The sequence below is a fragment of the Saccopteryx leptura genome, chromosome X (genome assembly GCF_036850995.1).
Source record: "Saccopteryx leptura isolate mSacLep1 chromosome X, mSacLep1_pri_phased_curated, whole genome shotgun sequence".
Lineage (NCBI taxonomy): Eukaryota > Metazoa > Chordata > Mammalia > Chiroptera > Emballonuridae > Saccopteryx > Saccopteryx leptura.
The window spans coordinates 44,777,309-44,786,668 of NC_089516.1; the positions used below are offsets into that span (position 1 = coordinate 44,777,309).

A 9,360-nucleotide genomic window follows, 5' to 3' on the forward strand; every position below is an offset into this window, starting at 1 on the left:
CTTTTAACTGTAACAACTTGGACAGAGGGAAAGTACAGGATTGATTATATACTATTGACTTGTTATAGAATACATAACTGTGATTACCAGACTAGTGATATATTTTTAAATGTTTATTTTACTGATTTTAGAGAAAAGAAGGGAGAGAATGAGAGAGAGAGAGAGAGAGAGAGAGAGAGAGAGAGGAACATCATTCTGTTCCTATATGTATCCTGACTGGGGATTGAACTGGCAACCTCTGGGCTTCAGAATGATGCCCTAACTAACCGAGCTGTTCAGTCAGGGCACAGACTAGGGATATTGAATCATGGTTATATGAGCAACAAACTGGATTTAACATTTTATTTTATTAGTGTTTATTTTATTGATTTTAGAGAGAGAGGAAGGGAGTGAGAGAGGAATATTGATCTTTTCCTATATGTGCTCTGACTGGGAATTGAACCAGCAACCTTTGTGCTTTGAGATGATGCTCTAACCAACTGAGCTACCTGGCCAAGGCTAGATTTAACATTTTATAGAAATTCTCTTATAAGCTTACTTTGTTAGTACATTCTTATTTAGCTCTATTTTATGGCTAGTCAGACTAATATCAGTAAATCAGTAGTATAGCATATTTATCCCTGGTTATAGCATGACACTAAAAGAACAAGCAAAAATAAATAATTGGGACTACATTAAATTTGAAAACTTCTGCACAGCCAAGAAAACCATCAACCAAATGGAAAGACAATCTATGACATTGGAGAAAATATTTGCAAGTCACATATCTGACAAGGGGTTGATATTCAAAATATAACAAAGAACTCATACAACTCAATAGCAAATAAAACAAACAATTCAATTAAAAAATGAGCAGAGGGATAAATAGAGTGTTCCAAAGAAGACATACAAATGGCCAACAGGTGTATGAAAAGGTATCTCAGTATCACTAATTACTAGGGAAAAGCAAACCCAAATCACAATGAAATATTACCTCACACCAGTTAGAATGGCTATAATAACAAGAGAGCCTGACCAGACAGTGGTGTAGTGGATAGAGCGTTGGCCTGGAATGCTGAGGACCCAGGTTTGAAACCCTGACATAGTCAGCTTGAGCAAGGAGTTGCTGGCTTGTGCAAGGAGTCACTGGCTCAGCTGGAGACCCCCAGTCAAGGAACATATGAAAAAGCAATCAATGAACAACTGAAGTGCTGCACTACAATTGATACTCCTCATCTCTCTCTCTTTCTGTCTGCCTGCCTGTCTCTCTCGCTAAAAGAAAGAAACAAACAAACAAACAAGAGTAAGACAAGAGTTAAGTATTGGCGAGGGTATGGAGAAAAGGGAGACTTAGTGTACTGTTGGTAAGAACGCAGATCGGTACAACCACTATGACAGCACAGAGGGTCTTCAAAACTTAAAAATAGAACTACCATATGATCCAGCAATTCCACTTCTGGTTATTTATCCAAAGAAACTGAAATCAGGATCTGGTGGTGATATTTGCACTGCCTTGCTCATTGCCACATTATTCGCACAGCCAAGATAAAGAAAGAACTAAGTGTCCTTCACTGAATGAATGGATAAGGAAGAAATGACATTATTCGGCCATGAGAAAGAAATTCTGCTATTTGCAACAATTTGGATGGACCTTGAGGACACTGTGCTAAGTGAGATAAGACAGAAAAAGACAAATACTGTATGATCTCATTTATATGTGGAATCTGAGAAAAAAAAAACTCAGAGAAACAAAGATTGGAGTGGTTGTTATCAGGGACTGAGGAGTAGGGGAAATGGAGATATATTGGTTCAAGGGTACAATTTTCCAGTTATAAGATTAACCAGTTTAAGGCTCTAACACACAGCATGGTGAATATAGCTAATAACACTGTATCATATACTTAAATGTTGCCTAGAAAGTAGACCGGAAATGTTCTCACCACAAAAAAAGAAATAACTATGTGATGAGATGGAAGTGTTAGTTAATGTTATGGTGGTAAACATTTTGCAATATATAAATGTATCAAATCAACACTTTGCACAATTGATTGTTATATAAATGGAATCATGTAGTATATGACATTTGGGTTTAGCTTTTTGTACTCAGCACAATTTCCTGGAGACTCATTCAAGGTGTATGTAGCAACATTTTTTTCCTTTTCATTGTTGAGTAGTATTATTCCCTAGTATGGATGTAACACAATTGGTTTACCCACTCACCCACTCATCTGGGGTTTTATTCCCCCAGTTGTTCACTATTATTACTAAAGCTGCTATAAACATTCATATCTATGTTTTTGTGTGAACATGTTTCTATTTCTCTGGTATAAATGCCCCAACAGTACAGTGGTTGAGTCATATGGTAATTACATGTTTAGTTTATAAGAAACTGTCAAACTGTTTCTCAATACTTGTACCATTTTACATTCCCACCTGCACTGTGTGAGTGACCCAGTTTCTCAGCATACTTGCTAGCATTGGTATTTCTCTCTTTCTCCCTCTCTCTCTCTCTCTCTCTCTCTCTCCATATATATATATATATATATATATATATATATATATATATATATATATATATATATATAAGCCATTCTGATAGGTGTGTAGTGATAGCTCATTGTAGTTTTAATTTTTATTTTCCTAATGGTTAATGATGTTAAATATCTCCTGTGCTTATTTGCCATTGTATATTCTGTTCAGTAAAATGTTGCTGTTTTAACATCCTTGAAAGATAATTTCAACATATATTTTATCTCAGTGCCAATTGTCTTTTCTTTTCTTTTTTGGTATTTTTCTGAAGCTGGAAACGGGGAGAGACAGTCAGACAGACTCCCGCATGCGCCCAACCGGGATCCACCCGGCACGCCCACCAGGGGCGACGCTCTGCCCACCAGGGGGCGATGCTCTGCCCCTCCGGGGCGTCGCTCTGCCGCGACCAGAGCCACTCTAGCGCCTGGGGCAGAGGCCAAGGAGCCATCCCCAGTGCCCAGGCCATCTTTGCTCCAATGGAGCCTTGGCTGCGGGAAGGGAAGAGAGAGACAGAGAGGAAGGACGGGGGGGTGGGTGGGGGTGGAGAAGCAAATGGGCGCTTCTCCTGTGTGCCCTGGCCGGGAATCGAACCCGGGTCCCCCCACGCCAGGCCGACGCTCTACCACTGAGCCAACCGGCCAGGGCCCCAATTGTCTTTTCTCATTAAAGTTGTGAGTTCTCCTAGTTTTTGGTATGACAAGTGATTTTTTAAAATTGTAACCAGAGCATTTTGAATACTGTATTAGACTACTTAATCTCCTTTTGAGGAGAGATTATAGTGTGAGATTTAATCTTCTTTTTCTTTTTCTAGCCAGGAGTTCTCCTGTGGAGGTGTGGCATAAGAAGGCTGAAACGGTTGTGCATGTTTCAGTTCTGGCTGGGCACTTCCATGTCAGCCCAGCAAAGGTGGAGCATTTGCCCCACACTTGATGTAGGTGGGTGGGCGGAAACTCATCTTTCCTTTTGGTCTGCTCTCATTTTCCCAGCAAAATTAGGGTACAGACTGGCACCATTTATTAAGCTTTGTGTGTGAGGGGGGGAGTGGGGATAAGCCCACCTGCCTGCTAGACCCTGCTGACACCAGAAGTGAGGGGAATTTGGAACCTGATTAGATCCAACCTCTTGCCTGGTTAGTCTGTTGATGCCAGGTAGGGTAGCAGCTCAGTTCACTTCCTCCTGCTGAGGGTTGGGGTGGAATATCAGCTCCCTGTGCTATGATGAACTGTAGGATTGGTAAAGGGGTTTATTGGTGTTTAGCTGGTATTTGCTAAAAGGTTTTCTGTTGTTAGGCCTTTTTTTTCTTCATCTTTGGCTAAGGAGAACAGGCTTTCTCCTAGCTTTTTAAAAGAGTTCTTTCTGGATAAAGCGTCGACCTGGAAATGCTGAGGTCACCGGTTCGAAACCCTGGGCTTGCCTGGTCAAGGCACATATGGGAGTTGATGCTTCCTGCTCTTCCCCCTTCTCTCTCTTTCTCTTCTTTCTAAAATGAATTAAAAAAAAAACTTGTACATAAAAGAGTTCTTTCTTTTTTTTTTTTTTTCTTTCATCCGTGCCTGTTGGGAGTTCTGGATTGGAGGTTTCTGGAGTCCCTTGTCCAGGATTTATGGATGGCAGTAAGGAAGCTGAGGAAATTCGCTCTGTTGTTTCTCAAATCCTGAGGTCCCTAAGTGGTTAGCCTTCTTTCCACTGTCCAGAGTCTTCCATTTGTTGTGGTATGTACAGGGATTGTTAGTTGTCAGAGGGTGGGCTTGGGAGGAACAGGGCGACTCCATCTCCACCAGAATTGGGAGTCCTGTTACTATTTATTTTGGTGACCAGATTGTCTAGACTTGGCCCAGTGAGAACCCCCTCAAGCCTCCTCCTGTATCATTCCAATGTGTCCCCACCATGCTCTGAGTTCTCCCTTGCATTCTGCCACAAGATGTTCCAAGCTCATCTTGGGCTTTCCCTGCTCTGGCCCTAAAGATAAGACATTTTCCCAAGGAGCCCTGTATCCTTTAGTCGAGAGTGGTATTTAGAAACCCTGATAGGAGCTAGAAGACACCCTCTTCATCCATTTGGGGCTGCAACACTCAGCTCTCCCTGATTAAAACCGTGTGAAGGATACAGTTAGATGTACCTCTGATCATGGTCAATGTTCCTCCTGTGACACCTGAGGCCCCCACCAGGTTCTCCAATAACCCTCACATTGGTCTCTAAGGAGGTATGGGCTTAGCTTTCAGGGTGAGTTTGCACTTTGCCAACTGCAGACTTAGCTGGAGGTTTGAGAAAGATCTAAGAGCTGAACCAATGAACTCCTTAGCTTGCTCAGGGCAAGGATAAGTTACTTGAAGAACAAGGAAACTGTTCCTATGATTGGTGCCTTTCTGGTTTGCCCTGCCAGAACTCGCATTCTGTCAAGTCACTGCCAGGTGTTGGGCCCTCAGGGGCTTGACTTGGAACAGCTGAGAACCTTACCCTGGAAACTGTTCCCACCATAGGCACCATGTAGCCTCTCCAGCATCTCCCCCCCCCTCTCTGCTCCTATGCCATCCTTCTCTCCCAGCCTCTCAGGTCTTCTTCAGCATCTCTGCTGACTGTTTACGTCCCACCCCACTCCCTCCTTTTCAGGTCTTCCCATGACCTCCCTGATTCCCCACTCTTTCAAGTCTGTGGGCACCTGTCATTGGTGCCACTTGGGCTACAAAGACAGCCTGGGAGGGCTTTTTTGGCACTTGTGCCCTAGGCAACTGGGGCAGGGCTGCTGGAATGGTGAGTTAGTCCTTATCCTGTAGTTAGTAAATGGAGAGGATCGAGGGCTTACTAAGTGCTAGTCACTGTGTAGGCAGCAGATCCATGTCCTGTCTAAGACCTCTTGAGGTCTCATAATTATCTAGGCTTTGTTTATTTTAAGCTTTATTAAAGTACAACTGATATATTTTAAAATCCACTTATTTAATGTATACATCTTGATGAGTTTGGACATATGCATATACCCATGATGCCATCATCACAAGCAAGATACTAAACATATCTATCACCTCTAAAAATTTCCTTGTGATCTTGTGTGTGTGTGTGTGTGTGTGTGTGTGTGTGTGTGTGTGTGTTTCTTTTGGTGATAAGAACACTTGACATGAGATATATCCTCTTAATATATTTAAAGTGTACAATACCTAATTGTTAACTACATAGAGTAAATATTGTTAACTATACATTGGTACTATGTTGTAAGAAAGATCTATAGAAATTACTCATCTCGCATAACTAAAACTTTATACTTACTGAGCAACAATTCCCCAATTCCCCCTCCCTCAGCCCCTAGTGACCACCATTCTATTCTTTGCTTCTGTGATTATTTTAGATACGTTATATTAAGTGTAGTCATGCAGTGTTTGTGCTTCTGTGACTGGCTTATTTCACCCAGCTTAATGTCCTCTAGGTTCACCTATGTTGTTGCAAATGGCAGGATTTCCTTCTTTTTATGACTGACTAATATTTTTGTATGCACCATGTTTTTGTTATCCATTCTTCTGACAGTGGGTGTTTGGTTTGTTTCTGAATCTTGGCTATTGTGAATAATGCTGCAGTGAACATGGGAGTACAGATATCTCTTTAGATCTTGATTTCAATTCTTTTGGTTAAAGACCCAGAAGTGGGATTGCTGGATCATATGGTAGTCTTATTTTTAATTTTTTGAGGAACCTATGTAGTGTTTTCCATAGTGGCTACACTAATTTACATTCCCACCAACAGCATGCAAGGGTTCCAATTTTTCCACATTCTCGCCAACACTTCTTTTTTTCCCCTCCCTCCTTCCCTCCTTTTTTTTTTTTTTTTTTTTTTTTTTGGTAAAGCACTAATGCAATTAGCCACTACCACAAATTATGCAGTTGAGTTTTCCACACTTGGGAAAATCATAGGTATCAACATATCCAGAGTGCTATAGATAAGCCTTGCCCTGGGAAACCCACCTTCACAATCATATCTCCCCTGCCAGGTAAGTATGCCAACACACACACACACACACATACACACACACGTCATTCTAACAGTTGTGAGGTGATATGTCATTATGGTATTGATGTGCATTTCCCAGATGATTAATGATGTTGAGCATCTTTTCCTATACCTGGTTTCCATTTGTATATCTTTTTAAGAAAAATATCTATTCAAGTCCTTTGTCTATTTTTTAATTGGGTTGGATGTTTTTTTCTTTTGCTATTGAATTGTAGGAGATTTTTGTATGTTTTGGACATTAACCTTTATCAGATACATGGTTTGCAAATATCTTCTCCAGTTCTATATGTTACCTTTTCATTCTATTGATTGTTTCTTTTGCTGTGCAGAAGCTTTATTATTTGATGTACCTCCACTTACCTTTACCTGTTTTTGGTTTTGTCTTCTGTACTTTTGATGTCAAATCTTAGAAATCATTGCAAAACCAATGTCAAAAAGCTTTTCTCTTATGTTTTCTTTCAAGAGTTACACAGTTTCAGGTTTTATGTTTAAGTCTCTAATCCATTTTGAAATGATTTTTGTGTATGGTGTAAGATAAGAACTCAATTTTATTCATTTGCTTGTGACCATTATTTCAAATGAGGAGATGGGCTCAAGGCTTTGGCCAAAGTCCTGCAGTTCCTGGCAAAGCCTGGAGCAAGAGAGATGCACACGAGGCACTCTAGGTATGCAGAGGGGCCCCAAGATACAGCAAATGGTTCTTGTAGGCTAGTGGGGAAGGGAGGGGAAGAACAAGAAGGAGTAAAGCACAGGCCAAGGTCACCCAGGCCTCTTTATCACCAGCAAAGTCAATGTGACACCACATTGTTCATCCCTCAATCTTCCTGGGCAGCCCATGACAAAAGCCTTGAGAAATCTTGGAGCTGCCAGAGCTGACATAGCAGCTGTTTTTCTGCATCCCCCCCCTTTTTTTTACTCTTTTACTAAATATGTCTGAATCCCTGAAGTTCAAGTATTTCTGCAAGTATTTAAACTTTATGTAAATGATTTTAATGTATGTGTTTGTATACACTTGTGCCTTATTTCTGTCAACATATCCTAGAAATTATTCCTTTTTTGGTTTCAGTGCAAAAAACTTTTAACATTCTGTAGATTGTATTATTTATTTTGAAAATGAGCTTTTGATTAAGAAACATTTAAAAACTGAATGTAGAAGCAAAGATTCTTTCCTATGTGGTTTGTGTGTTTGTATCTACATGTGCTACCGAAGCAAGAAAGCACTGTGTGTTTGTATCTTATTTAAGGAATTCTTTTCTACCCTAAGTTTATAAAACTATTCCCTTGCCATTTCTACTATAATTTTTAAAGTTTTGGGGTTCACATTTAGTAAAAACTTTCCCTACAACTGATTTATATGTAAAATGTGAAGGTGGGATATGATCATATTTTGCTTTCCTAGGGATACCTGATTGTCCCAGCTATTTATTAAAATGCCTGTCCTAGCCTGACCTGTGGTGGCGCAGTGGATAAAGCATCGACCTGGAAATGCTGAGGTCGCCGGTTCGAAACCCTGGGCTTGCCTGGTCAAGGCACATATGGGAGTTGATGCTTCCTGCTCCTCCCCCTTCTCTCTCTCTCTCTCTCTCTCTCTCTTTCTCTCTCTGTCTCTCCCTCTCCTCTCTAAAATGAATAAATAAAAAAAATTAAAAAAAATTATAAATAAAAAATAAAATAAAATGCCTGTCCTTTCCTCACTGATCTGTCCACCTCTGTCACAAGTCAAATGCATGTAGAGAGTTCTGTTTCTGGAAACTCTTCTTTATTTGGAATGTTTGTATTTCCTTTCAAAAATATCATACCGCCTTGCTTACTACATGTTTATAACAAATCTTGAAATCTTGTGGGAAGTTTCTTCATTCTTTTTAAAGACTGTCTTAGGCCAATATACCTCCATATAAATTTTAAAGCCGGCTTGTAAAAGTTCCTCAGTAAACCTTTTTCAAGATTTTGCTTGTAATTGCAGTGAATTTAAGACTGATTTGGTGAGACTCAACATCTTATTGATACTGAATCTTTCTGTAGATGAATGTGGAGTACCTCCACACTTATTCGAGTCTCCTTCTCTGGCTTTCCATAAACTATTATAATTTGGCCATAAAATTTGACTCTGGAGACAACTGCATGAGTCACATCTTGGCTTGGCTCAGGTGTTTGATTTGACCATGAAAAGCTGCTTAACCTCTCCTTGCTGCAGCATACTCGCCTGCAGATTGGAGATTATGGCATTGCTTATTTCACAAGACTACTTTGATGATTACATAATGTACTTGGAAACAGTAATCATGATCATTATTTTTACAATTCTTCCCAGGTTTATTTATAAATCATTAATTTTTGACTGCTATTGTAGCTTCTATATATTTTTAAATAGAGCAGTTTTAGGTTCAAAGTAAAATGAGGAAAAAGAACAGAGTTCTCATTTATCTCCTGTCACCTCACATATGCACACAGCCTCCTTGACTATCAACATCCCTCACTAGAGTGGTACACGTATCAATGAACCTTCATTGACACGTCATTATCACCCAAAGTCCATAGTTCATGTTGTACATTCTACGGGCTTTGATAAATGTATAATGGCATGTATCCACTGTTATAGTATCATACAGAATAGTTTCACTGCCCTAAAAATCCTCTGTGCTCTGTCTTTTCATCCCTACCTTTCCCAACCTTGGCAATCACAGATCATTTTACTGTCTCCATAGCTTGTCTTTGTCCAGAATGCCATATAGTTGAAAACCTTCAGTATGGGGTCTTTATAGATTGACTTCTTTCACTTAGTAATAAGCATTTAAATTTCCACCATGTTTCTTCATGGCTGGATAGCTCATTTCTTTCTTTCTTTCTTTTTCTTTC

At 40.0% G+C, this 9,360-nt stretch overlaps 2 non-coding genes across 2 annotated transcripts; both read right to left on the reverse strand.

Moving 5' to 3' along the window:
- Positions 1 to 3,078: 3,078 nt before the first annotated feature.
- On the reverse strand, positions 3,079 to 3,153 carry TRNAP-UGG (transfer RNA proline (anticodon UGG)). Its single transcript has one exon. It is a non-coding gene; the product is annotated as a tRNA-Pro (tRNA).
- A 3,178-nt stretch (positions 3,154 to 6,331) lies between these two features.
- On the reverse strand, positions 6,332 to 6,492 carry LOC136386531 (U1 spliceosomal RNA). The gene has a single exon (XR_010747924.1). It is a non-coding gene; the product is annotated as a U1 spliceosomal RNA (small nuclear RNA).
- Between the last annotated feature and the right edge of the window lie 2,868 nt (positions 6,493 to 9,360).